Genomic DNA, 12,766 nt, shown 5'->3' with positions numbered 1-12,766 from the left:
TCCAAAACAAAAACAGAATTACCTGGAAAAACTCAGCAGGTCTGGCAGCATCGGCGGAGAAGAAAAGAGTTGACGTTTCGAGTCCTCATGACCCTTCGACAGAACTTGAGTTCGAGTCCAGGAAAGAGCTGAAATATAAGCTGGTTTAAGGTGTGTGTGTGGGGGGCGGAGAGATAGAGAGACAGAGAGGTGGAGGGGGTTGGTGTGGTTGTAGCGACAAACAAGCAGTGATAGAAGCAGATCATCAAAAGATGTCAACAACAATAGTACAATAGAACACATAGGTGTTAAAGTTAAAGTTGGTGATATTATCTAAACGAATGTGCTAATTAAGAATGGATGGTAGGGCACTCAAGGTATAGCTCTAGTGGGTTTTTTTTTTTATATAATGGAAATAGGTGGGAAAAGGAAAATCTTTATAATTTATTGGGAAAAAAAAAAGAAGGGGGAAACAGAAAGGGGGTGGGGATGGGGGAGGGGACTCACGACCTAAAGTTGTTGAATTCAATATTCAGTCCGGAAGGCTGTAAAGTCCCTAGTCGGAAGATGAGGTGTTGTTCCTCCAGTTTGCGTTGGGCTTCACTGGAACAATGCAGCAAGCCAAGGACAGACATGTGGGCAAGAGAGCAGGGTGGAGTGTTAAAATGGCAAGCGACAGGGAGGTTTGGGTCATTCTTGCGGACAGACCGCAGGTGTTCTGCAAAGCGGTCGCCCAGTTTACGTTTGGTCTCTCCAATGTAGAGGAGACCACATTGGGAGCAACGAATGCAGTAGACTAAGTTGGGGGAAATGCAAGTGAAATGCTGCTTCACTTGAAAGGAGTGTTTGGGTCCTTGGACGGTGAGGAGAGAGGAAGTGAAGGGGCAGGTGTTGCATCTTTTGCGTGGGCAAGGGGTTGTGCCATAGGAGGGGGTTGAGGAGTAGGGGGTGATGGAGGAGTGGACCAGGGTGTCCCGGAGGGAGCGATCCCTACGGAATGCCGATAAGGGGGGTGAAGGGAAGATGTGTTTGGTAGTGGCATCATGCTGGAGTTGGCGGAAATGGCGGAGGATGATCCTTTGAATGCGGAGGCTGGTGGGGTGATAAGTGAGGACAAGGGGGACCCTATCATGTTTCTGGGAGGGAGGAGAAGGAGTGAGGGCGGATGCGCGGGAGATGGGCCGGACACGGTTGAGGGCCCTGTCAACGACCGTGGGTGGAAAACCTCGGTTAAGGAAGAAGGAGGACATGTCAGAGGAACTGTTTTTGAATGTAGCATCATCGGAACAGATGCGACGGAGGCGAAGGAACTGAGAGAATGGGATGGAGTCCTTACAGGAAGTGGGGTGTGAGGAGCTGTAGTCGAGATAGCTGTGGGTGTCGGTGGGTTTGTAATGGATATTGGTGGACAGTCTATCACCAGAGATTGAGACAGAGAGGTCAAGGAAGGGAAGGGAAGTGTCAGAGATGGACCACGTGAAAATGATGGAGGGGTGGAGATTGGAAGCAAAATTAATAAATTTTTCCAAGTCCTGACGAGAGCATGAAGCAGCACCGAAATAATCATCGATGTACCGGAGAAAGAGTTGTGGAAGGGGGCCGGAGTAGGACTGCAACAAGGAATGTTCCACATACCCCATAAAGAGACAGGCATAGCTGGGGCCCTTGCTCCTGCCCCACAGAACTCATTTCTCGTTATCTTGACTCCCTTCTCTCTCCCCTTGTCCAGTCCCTTCCCACCTACATCCGTGATTCCTCTGACACCTTACGTCACATCAACAATTTCCAGTTCCCTGGCCCCTACCGCTTCCTCTTCACCATGGACGTCCAATCCCTCTACACCTCCATCCCCCACCAGGATGGTCTGAGGGCCCTTAGCTTCTTCCTCGAACAGAGGCCCGAACAATCCCCATCCACCACTACTCTCCTCCGTCTGGCTGAACTTGTTCTCACGCTGAACAATTTCTCCTTCAACTCCTCTCACTTCCTCCAAATAAAAGGTGTGGCTATGGGTACCCGCATGGGCCCCAGCTATGCCTGTCTCTTTATGGGGTATGTGGAACATTCCTTGTTGCAGTCCTACTCCGGCCCCCTTCCACAACTCTTTCTCCGGTACATCGATGATAATTTCGGTGCTGCTTCATGCTCTCGTCAGGACTTGGAAAAATTTATTAATTTTGCTTCCAATCTCCACCCCTCCATCATTTTCACGTGGTCCATCTCTGACACTTCCCTTCCCTTCCTTGACCTCTCTGTCTCAATCTCTGGTGATAGACTGTCCACCAATATCCATTACAAACCCACCGACACCCACAGCTGTCTCGACTACAGCTCCTCACACCCCACTTCCTGTAAGGACTCCATCCCATTCTCTCAGTTCCTTCGCCTCCGTCGCATCTGTTCCGATGATGCTACATTCAAAAACAGTTCCTCTGACATGTCCTCCTTCTTCCTTAACCGAGGTTTTCCACCCACGGTCGTTGACAGGGCCCTCAACCGTGTCCGGCCCATCTCCCGCGCATCCGCCCTCACTCCTTCTCCTCCCTCCCAGAAACATGATAGGGTCCCCCTTGTCCTCACTTATCACCCCACCAGCCTCCGCATTCAAAGGATCATCCTCCGCCATTTCCGCCAACTCCAGCATGATGCCACTACCAAACACATCTTCCCTTCACCCCCCTTATCGGCATTCCGTAGGGATCGCTCCCTCCGGGACACCCTGGTCCACTCCTCCATCACCCACTACTCCTCAACCCCCTCCTATGGCACAACCCCTTGCCCACGCAAAAGATGCAACACCTGCCCCTTCACTTCCTCTCTCCTCACCGTCCAAGGACCCAAACACTCCTTTCAAGTGAAGCAGCATTTCACTTGCATTTCCCCCAACTTAGTCTACTGCATTCGTTGCTCCCAATGTGGTCTCCTCTACATTGGAGAGACCAAACGTAAACTGGGCGACCGCTTTGCAGAACACCTGCGGTCTGTCCGCAAGAATGACCCAAACCTCCCTGTCGCTTGCCATTTTAACACTCCACCCTGCTCTCTTGCCCACATGTCTGTCCTTGGCTTGCTGCATTGTTCCAGTGAAGCCCAACGCAAACTGGAGGAACAACACCTCATCTTCCGACTAGGGACTTTACAGCCTTCCGGACTGAATATTGAATTCAACAACTTTAGGTCGTGAGTCCCCTCCCCCATCCCCACCCCCTTTCTGTTTCCCCCTTCTTTTTTTTTTCCCAATAAATTATAAAGATTTTCCTTTTCCCACCTATTTCCATTATATAAAAAAAAAAACCCACTAGAGCTATACCTTGAGTGCCCTACCATCCATTCTTAATTAGCACATTCGTTTAGATAATATCACCAACTTTAACTTTAACACCTATGTGTTCTATTGTACTATTGTTGTTGACATCTTTTGATGATCTGCTTCTATCACTGCTTGTTTGTCGCTACAACCACACCAACCCCCTCCACCTCTCTGTCTCTCTATCTCTCCGCCCCCCACACACACACCTTAAACCAGCTTATATTTCAGCTCTTTCCTGGACTCAAACTCAAGTTCTGTCGAAGGGTCATGAGGACTCGAAACGTCAACTCTTTTCTTCTCCGCCGATGCTGCCAGACCTGCTGAGTTTTTCCAGGTAATTCTGTTTTTGTTTCGAAGACACCATGTTTGATGACGGAGTTCAAGTCGGGTTGAGCAACCTTTGAAAGGAAAATGAAAACCTGTTGAAAGACCTTCACACGCAACAAGATTCCCTCAGGTCAAAGTTGGTACCTCCGGGTAAGTACAAAGAGAAATAGAAAGAATTCAGCATTTCTCTGAATAAACTGAAGAATGAGTTGACAGAGAAAACTGCTCAATTTTCTAGGAGGCAGCAAACGAATACAAAAAAAGAGATGGAAGATTTAAAGAATCAGCTAAATGAAGCCAAAGAGGTTCTAGAGACAAAAGTCAGAGTTTTCTAATAAGCAGACAGATGATGAAATTCTGGGAGACTCAACCATGAGTTCACTTAAGTTGAGCTTGCATCTGAGAGTAGTCTGGCCAACATTGAAGTCAAAAAATTGGCCGAGATTAAAGTCAGTGCTAGAAAGAAGGTGGCACATAGAAAGAAGACAGAAACACAAATAAGGCTTTAATCCTTTTGTACATAGGCCTGAAAATCAAATTTCAGTCATTTGCCTTTAAAAGAAAATGAATATGTCCCAGTTCCACGAGAATTTGTTTTATTGTTAAATTTCTTAGATTCCTCACCGGTATGTGCTCAACGACCAGAGGCTGGACAAGTCAGGACCCAGCCCTATCTCAAGTATGAGAACAAGTGCTTCATGGTTGGTCACAAGAGCCTGTATCTGATGAAATGAAACTGTACTTCAACAGAAGATATGAAATAACCAGCCAGGATGACATCTTTTTGCGGGGAGCACGAGTGATAGTTCCCCAAAGGGTAGAGAGATAACGTTAAATCAAATTACACAGTGCATATCCAGGAATATCCCGAATGAAGACCATAACATGCAGCTGTTATGGTGGCTTGGGATGGATGGTGAAAGAGAGTTTAGTGAAGAATTGTGTGCAATGTCAGCAACTGCATAAGTTACCTTTAAAAGCTCCATTGCACCCTTGGGAGCGGCCAGGAAGGCCATGGGTATGATTACACATTGACTCTGTGGGCCCTTTCCTGGCAACAATGTTTCTGCTCAGTGTCGATGCCCCTCAAAATCAATGGACATATATGAGGTGAAGTCACCAACATCTTCTGCTACAATTCAGAAGCTATGTCAAAGTTTTGCCATGAACACACTACCAGAAATAGTCATTTCTGATGATGGCATGACATTTACAAATGCTGAGTTTCAATGGTTTAAATCAGCCTCAAATGGTAACATTCATGTAAAAACTGCACCTTACCACCCTTCCTCAAATGGACTGGCCGAAAGGGCAGCTCAAAAGTTCAAGGCAGGCATGAAAATGTTAATTGAAGATCTGTTAGCAACCAAGCTAGCACACTTTCTCTTTTATTATAGGGCCACCCCTCACACCTACAGAGATATTGATGAAATGCTGTCTCAGGACGAGATTGAGCTTTATAGTGCTGAATCTAGGAGGTGGTGGGGGTGGAGGGAGGTAGAAAGTAGAAAGGAGTCAGGGAAGTCAGAAAACTAGACATCACTGGCAAAGTCATGAGAAGAAATTTACCATGGGAGAAATGGTATACATGAAGAGGTTTGGAGAAAGAATAAAGTGGTTACCAGGTGAAATAAGTGCATTGACTGGACCTCCATCTTAGCATGTGAAGATGGAAGACCGAGTCATACGGAGACATGTGGATCATCTAAGAAAGAGGGAGACAAATCACCAAGAATTGATTCCACCAGTGTTCACGACCAGGTCAACATTTCCTGTTGAGAGAACGCAATCCAGTCCAGACGTGTCTGATGTACCTACAAGAGTTGAGGATACAGACCTGCAGGTGCCCACTGAAGCATCTAATGTTCAGACAACTCCAGAAAAGGAGGCGCCTGACAAAGCATCTGAAGTTGTAGAGCTGAGACATTTACACGCCTAAGGAAACCCCCAGAAAGGCTGAACTTGTAATTTACTTACATGTGTAAATAATTTGCTATCTTGAGATAATTGTACTTGTAAATATAAAATGCATTTCCAAGTAAAGGGGGAGGGATGTGGTAATTATGGTTTTATCCAACGTGAGATATACCTTTAAGAAGAAGAATGTTGTTAAGATCTCATGATTGAGTGACCAATAGAAGAGTAGTGCAGGCTACCTCTGTAGTTAGTAGTCAGTAGTTTAGAGATAGGGTGTGAAGCAAAGCACACAAGTTTTTGCCAAGTACCTCTGTAAATAAACAATGTTTTCCACCTAAGAAGTGTCTGCTGATCAACTCCACCTATAGTACCAACTCGGCCAGCACTTATAACAAGTGTGCGACTAGGGTCCACAAGATCGAACAATAGGAGAGAAGGTAAGTGTGTAAGATAAGTAGATGAGGGGGATCGGAGGTGGTCAATCTGTCTGGGAGGGGTCGGGCAGTCGAGGCGGTAGTTGGGGTGAATAGTCGGGAGGGTAGAGTGGGGGTGGGCGCGCGCATTGTTGGGGGTGGTGGGGTTAATTGACTGGTCAGGCGTTCTTAGTTATGGGGCCAGTAGTATGGTTACCCAGGAGCTAGAACTGTTTTTAATCCTTCTAACTTTTCCTGGGTAACCGATCTGCTGAGGTGAGCCGGAACCATCCAAAGTCTCCAACTTTAAATCAGAGTTTCGGAGGGTTCCAGATGCAGGGTAGTTGCCCAACGCAAGTTGAAACGTCCTGGGGAAATCATGTGCAGTCCTTGCATGCGGACCTCTGAGGGATATCTCAATGTATCTTCTGGAATACCTCTGGGGTACAACCCTTTGATGAACGGAAGACCTGGGTCAACAAGTTTATTTATATAATTTCTTCGGCGTTCTGCTAGTCCCTGAAGTTATGAAAGGATTCTTGCAGAGTTTCAAGGCCTAGTCTCTATTTTGTGACAGAGGTCCACAATATAAATTGGGCACTCATTGTTTCAAAATAAGCATTCACAATCAGACAGACCATACAAAGTGAAATAACTCATACTAGAAAGTTTTTCTGTGGTTCAGATGAAGGTATGTTACTGTGACAGAGGAAAGCAAGCTATGGGCCTGAATTTCTAGCGTGGCGCAGGATCGATGGGCCCGGAAACAGATGAAATCCGCTTCCACCCACAATCAGCTCCCGACCCCAATTTCATGTTGGCAGGCTCAATAATTGCCGCTTGGCGTGAAATACGGGCAAAGGCACACTCAGTGGAGTTAAGAGGGTGGGCGTCGGGACCAATGAGGGGTGCGGGCGGAGGGTTTAAATGTTGTTTGGGAGCTCTTTGAAAGCTGGGAATAGGTATTCAGGAGCCACATTGAAATTTTGTGGGTTTCCCTGCATCAGAATGGCATTCTGGAGTTAATGTCAATATTGTGGCACCTGGACCAGTAGCCCATGCCAGTCGGGATGGAAATGCCCATAGCCAGTCTGCCACCAACCCCACCACCAACCACCCCCCCCCCACCCCACACCCACAACCCCCCCACCCCCCCGCCAACACCCCTCACAACCTCTCCCCGTGGTTTCCAGATGATTGCCTGCGGGTTCTTTTGGAGGCAGTGAGTGCCCACTGGGAGATTTTGTTGCCAACAGACGGTAAAAGGAAGCCACCTCACCTAACCAAGAAGGCATGGACAGAGTTGGCAGCTCATAACAGAGGATATGATGTTGTTCACTGGACAAGGATCCAGTGCAGAAAAAGGTTCAATGGCTTTCTGCAATCTACCAGGGTGATTACTGGCTCCATTTGGAAATGTGGATAGATGTCTTTGTGGGTGGCAGGACTTGCTGGTGCTCACGGGTGTGAAATGCAGAGCTTAAAATGGCACATACCCCTGTGCCTTGAAGGACTAAATAATTAGACCGAATAGCTGGCATGTATGGAAGGGTGAGGTGGAGTAACGTGATGGGCACCTGAACCTGTGGCTTTGAGGGGGTTGAGGGGGGCGGGTGCATGGGCGGGGAGGCTGGTGTGCTCTGGCATGTAGAGGGGGACTCATGAAAGCACTTTTGTCCTTAGGAGAAGAGGAGTCATCACGTGCAGGAGCAAGGACGAATGTGTGGTGGAGCACCAAACTTCTTTATTTTAACTCTGGCAGAGGCGGAAGCTCTGGAGGTGGCATGCGAGCATGGAGCCAGGTCCACTGGTCGCGTAGAGGCAGGGGCCTCGGAGGAGGGTAAGAGTCTAGACGACAGCAGAGGGACTGGGGGGAGGGTACAAGTGATGTATGGCAATGGCTGCTAGACAAATGTGTAAGCCAGTTGTCTCCATTGTTCATCCATTCAAAACGCCTTCCTGTGGTGTATGTCCATTGTGAGAAGAAACTAGAGTGCATGTACTGTGATGTTGTACTGATGTTTGCGGCTGACATTCTCTCTTCCTCCCTCAGATGCCCCATCCTCACACCACCACAGAGACCCCAAGGGCCCTCCCTTGACCCAGAGGTGGAGCAGATGCCTCATGCAACCACGTCACATTGTCCCTCTGCACCAAGCACCAGCGCAGGTAAAGGCACATCGGTGGGCCTAAGTGTCTTGGATCTGATGGTAGCGCACAGCGGTGAAGGCACGCCACACTCACCTGAGGAGCTGGTGGAGTTAGAGAGTCCACAGGGCACTGTCAGCCGGAAGGTTGCTGGAGACTAGGACAATGCTGAGTCCGAAGCAGATGACAAGACTCTGGAGTCATCCATCAGGTGGCAGATACTGGATGTCCAGCAAGGTGTGCATAAAGATCTGGCAGAAATCCATGAGGGTCCGCGTGCCATGGTCTCTGTCTTGGAGAAGTTCATGTGGAGCGTGAGCACTGCGTTGACCTGGAGTTCTGAACGCTGCCTTCTCCATAGAGAGAGTGGCAGCTCTTACGGAGAGGCAGCTCCAGGAACTCAATCAGGGGTTTCTGGGGTTGTGCTTGGAACTGCCAGTGTGAAAGATGGATGGGGCAAATAGTCACTGGGTTGGGTGCCCGTCCATCTCTGGTAGGCAGGGAAGCTCAAACCAATCTCACGTTGGCAGACAACCTGCAGCTCACATCTGCAATCTCCTCTTGGGGTAATGTGGATGATGGCAGCAGCTCCTCCGCCCCTCTGCCAGTGACTGTCGAATCTGATGACACTGCAAGGACTGAGGAGTGCCCAGCCATGGCACCGGACTCTGCCACCCGCATGGGGCTTACACAGGCTATGCCGGCTAGAGAAAAGTCACCAAGGTCATCAAGACCGACAGGCATCAGAGTCAGCAGGCTACTGGGTAAAGGTGCCTTCTCCAGACTATTCTGCCTTAAATCCTGCTGGTCCTGCATCCATTCTGGCTGTGCCTCCCAATCCACGGGTCCCACTCTGGGACGTTGCCTGCGGGCAATTGGCCTCCTGTCCCTTCTGAAGCTCTCCTCCTCTTCTGAGATCATCCCTCCAGCAGAGTACACAATCGCCATTTTTTTTAAAAACAGATGATTGCACAGGATTGTGCACTCAAGGGACCTCTCAGCAGAACACCTCTGCAAATGCTGAGAAATCAAAGAGCTTTGCAGAATACCAAAAAAAAGAGAGAAATTAACTGCAAACCAACTCACATCAAAACCCCTGTCTATTCACTTTACATTTTATCCCACCCTGGATATAGAAATCACAAAGAAACGTGAAGGTTACCTGGCCAAGTGGCACATGGGCCACTCAAAATTGAAGACAATTGCTGTGGTTAAGTCACCCTTTAATTGTCAGCGGGCGCACTTCCAACTTCTGTGAGCGCCCGCCGACCGAAATATCGCGAGGCGGCACAACAATGGTGCGATGCCCTCCCTACGTTATCACAACCCATTTTGTGAAGGATCGGGACCGCCGCACCCCAGCTCTGTGAGCGCACAATTTAGGCTGTGTTCTGCATCTGATCCTCCTGTATATGACTTGGGTAGTTCATAAGACAGTCTTCAAGTGTCTGGAGGTGCTCTATTTTGCTGTTAACTTTCCTTCGTTTGATGAACAAGGTGTAATATAAAAATGTAAGAAAATTCTGAACTCCATTCATTCATGTCAATGTACAGGTATTGGAATAATTCTTTACAGTATGAAGAAACCTAAGTGTACAAATCCTGTTATCCCATCAATGATTTGGATGCATAAGATCCACTTGACTGCTAGCAAGATGAGATTTCAAAGAAACCCCAAATAATTCATCCAAAAAAGTAAATACTATGGCTGATAGCATAGTAGATAGCACAGAATTGAAATGGTGTTGCAAGTCCTGTAGAGTGCTTAGGGAAACTCGACACCACAAGTAAATAGAAAGGGAAATCATATAGTACAATTTTTACAATTTGGAAGCATGACAATTCCATGAAATGTAATGGAACTCCCATAATTGTCTCATTGCTATAATACCATAAAATTTGCAGAGACCTGATAAAGAGGCACATTGTTTTATTTTACATGATGTTGCAATTGCTTTACATGGATAGCTGCAGCTTTTTTATATTTATGATTTAATCCAAACCAATTCAATTCACATAGCTTCCATTTCTGTGTTTGACTTTCATTTTATCCCCAGCAGTAGTGTACGTTACTTTTATTGATGCTAAATAAAAATAATACATGACACTACATATATATTGCAGCTGTCTTTTCTCACACAAAGATACTTGATGTATTTCTCCAGTTAGGTTTTTTTATATGACACTCATTCTCTACCACTAATACAATCATTGGTTTTATCACTAGGTATGCTCTTTGCAGAACCTGTTTTGTTGAGCTGCTTAAGTACAATCACTAATCTATATCTGGCTACAATTTACAACTTAATTGGAATTGTGCAGAACTTTTGAAGCAAATTGTTAAGTATTTTAAAGCTAGGTGATGCGATTCAACAAAACAAATAAAACAGAGTATATCACCTGTGCTTATATTGCATTTTTAGTTTGTAATAAAGTGGAATCTTTCCTGGTGTAATATTTTGGTTGGCATACAAACAAAAATATTAAAAATAAAACCAATGGAGAATCAATCTAAGAATTCCAAGAAAGAAGACAATTAAACATTCAGAGGGTAATTTTTTTAAAAATGCAGCTCGTTACTATATATAAAGCAATCCAGATTAATATATAATTTGCTTGATGTCTCTGATGTCTCTGGATAGGAGGTAAATCACAAAATAAGTACAATTGAGGAAGGCTATTTGTGCCATCCAACTTAATCCACCCAGAGAGATCTTAAAGTCTCTCTGGAGGCCTTTTGAAACGAGCTGACTGTCATAGTTCTACGAGTTCAGATGGTTTATCTGAGGCCTCCCTCGCAGGAGTTCTCTATCCACTAGGCTCCCCAGTAGGAACCTGCAAGTTTGCCTCTTCAACGGGTTCTGCAAGTACTTCCAAAGCAAGAGGAGTTCCTTCTACCTGTGGTAAAAACACCAACGGGAATTCTTGGTGCACCTTTTCTCGTGGATCTGCTTCCTTTTCCTGAGGTGATCTATATATCTCCTGATTGTCTGACTTTCAACTGATATATGGTTGGACAGGGGTCCTGTCTGCAATGACTTCACCTGATAGCCATTTGGGCCCCATCTCCAAAAGTTCTTCTTGAAAATAGCTTTTCCTACAGTGAAGTTTCTTTCACAACTGCGGTAATTGTGTTCATTTTTCTGGGCTTCTCTCTGCCCTCCCCCTTAAATTTGGCCTTGAGACTTAACCGGGTCCTGGGACACCTCTTCATTAATAACCCTGTGGGACCAGTGACGGTGACCGTATGTGGCTTAGTCCTATAGCTGAGTGTGAAGCGTGATCATTTTGTTGCCACTGAGTCCCCCTCTAATTTTTTTATTTTGGTCTTGAAGGTCTGGACTGCCCTCACGGTCAACCCATTGGATGTAGCGTGGTATGGCGAGGTCTTGATATATGTTATGTCGTTAAAAGTTACAAATCTTTGGAATTGCCTGCTAGTGAATGCCATTCCATTGTCAGACACCATTACCTCTAGAAAGCTGTGTATTGTGAAAGTCTGACACAATCTGGGATCACACCTCATATACAACCATCCATTTGGAGTGGGTGTTGATAAGTAAGATGGCTGTTGTGCCCAAAAAAAGGTCCCACGTAGCCAACATGGAGGCGGACCCATGGCTTTCCTAGCCATTCCCAGGGATGCAGTGGAGCAGAAGGGGAATATGTCTGCACCTGTTGGCACTGCATGCAGTTTTTGACCATGTTTTTGATTTCAGTGTCCATCCCTGGCCACCATAAGTAGCTGCGCACCAACATTGTCATTCTGGAAATGCTGGGGTGAGCGCTACGCAATTCGGTCAATAATGGTTGTCTTCATCTGGGAGGCACAATGACTCTCGCTCCCCACAGTAAGATGCTATCCTGGCAGGTGAGCTTATATCTCCTGTTAAAATAGGGCTTCACTTTGTATGACTTTGGCTCATTAGACCAACCCTCCAAGAGTTGTTTCCTGATGTGAGACAAAATTGGCTTGCAGTAAGTCCATCATCTGGTGATGAATCCAGTAAATTTAGCAAAGCAAGTTCTCGGGAGATGGGGACATTCACATTGTTATCCTTCAGGGGTAATCGGCTCAGCGCATCAGCATTGGCAGCCTGGCTTTCCAGCTGGTAGATAAAAGTATATTCGTAAGCAGCTAGAATCTGTGCCCACCTTTGGAAGTATACTGAGGCAATCGGGGGTATTGCCTTATCTTTCCCAGACAAGCCTAGAACTGGCTTGTAATTGGATACGATGGTGAATTGGCGACAATGGATGTATTGGTGGAATTTCTTAACGCCAAAAACGATGGATAAGCCTTCTTACTCTATTCATGGGTATCTTTGTTCTACCTCAATGTTCTTGAAATGTAGTCAATGGGCCATTCGAAGCCATCTGTCATCCAGTGGGAGAGTATGGCCCCTACTCCATAAGTGGATGCATCAATTGTTTTTCTGGGGTTGAAATTTACCAACAGGGCCGATGAACATAGTAACTGCTTTACTGTTATAAAAGCCTGTTGTTGTGGGGCTTGCCAAGTCCATCTGTGGTCTTTCTTGAGTAACCTGTATAATGGAACCAGTACTGTCGACAAACTTGGAAGAAAACAACCCTAGTAGTTAACCATTCCCAAGAAGGGCTTGAGTTCTGTGGTGTTTTTTTGGTGCTGGCGCCTCACGAATAGCTCTCA

Source organism: Carcharodon carcharias, chromosome 5 (genome assembly GCF_017639515.1).
Source record: "Carcharodon carcharias isolate sCarCar2 chromosome 5, sCarCar2.pri, whole genome shotgun sequence".
Classification (NCBI taxonomy): domain Eukaryota; kingdom Metazoa; phylum Chordata; class Chondrichthyes; order Lamniformes; family Lamnidae; genus Carcharodon; species Carcharodon carcharias.
Note: the sequence above shows the minus strand (reverse complement) of the source record.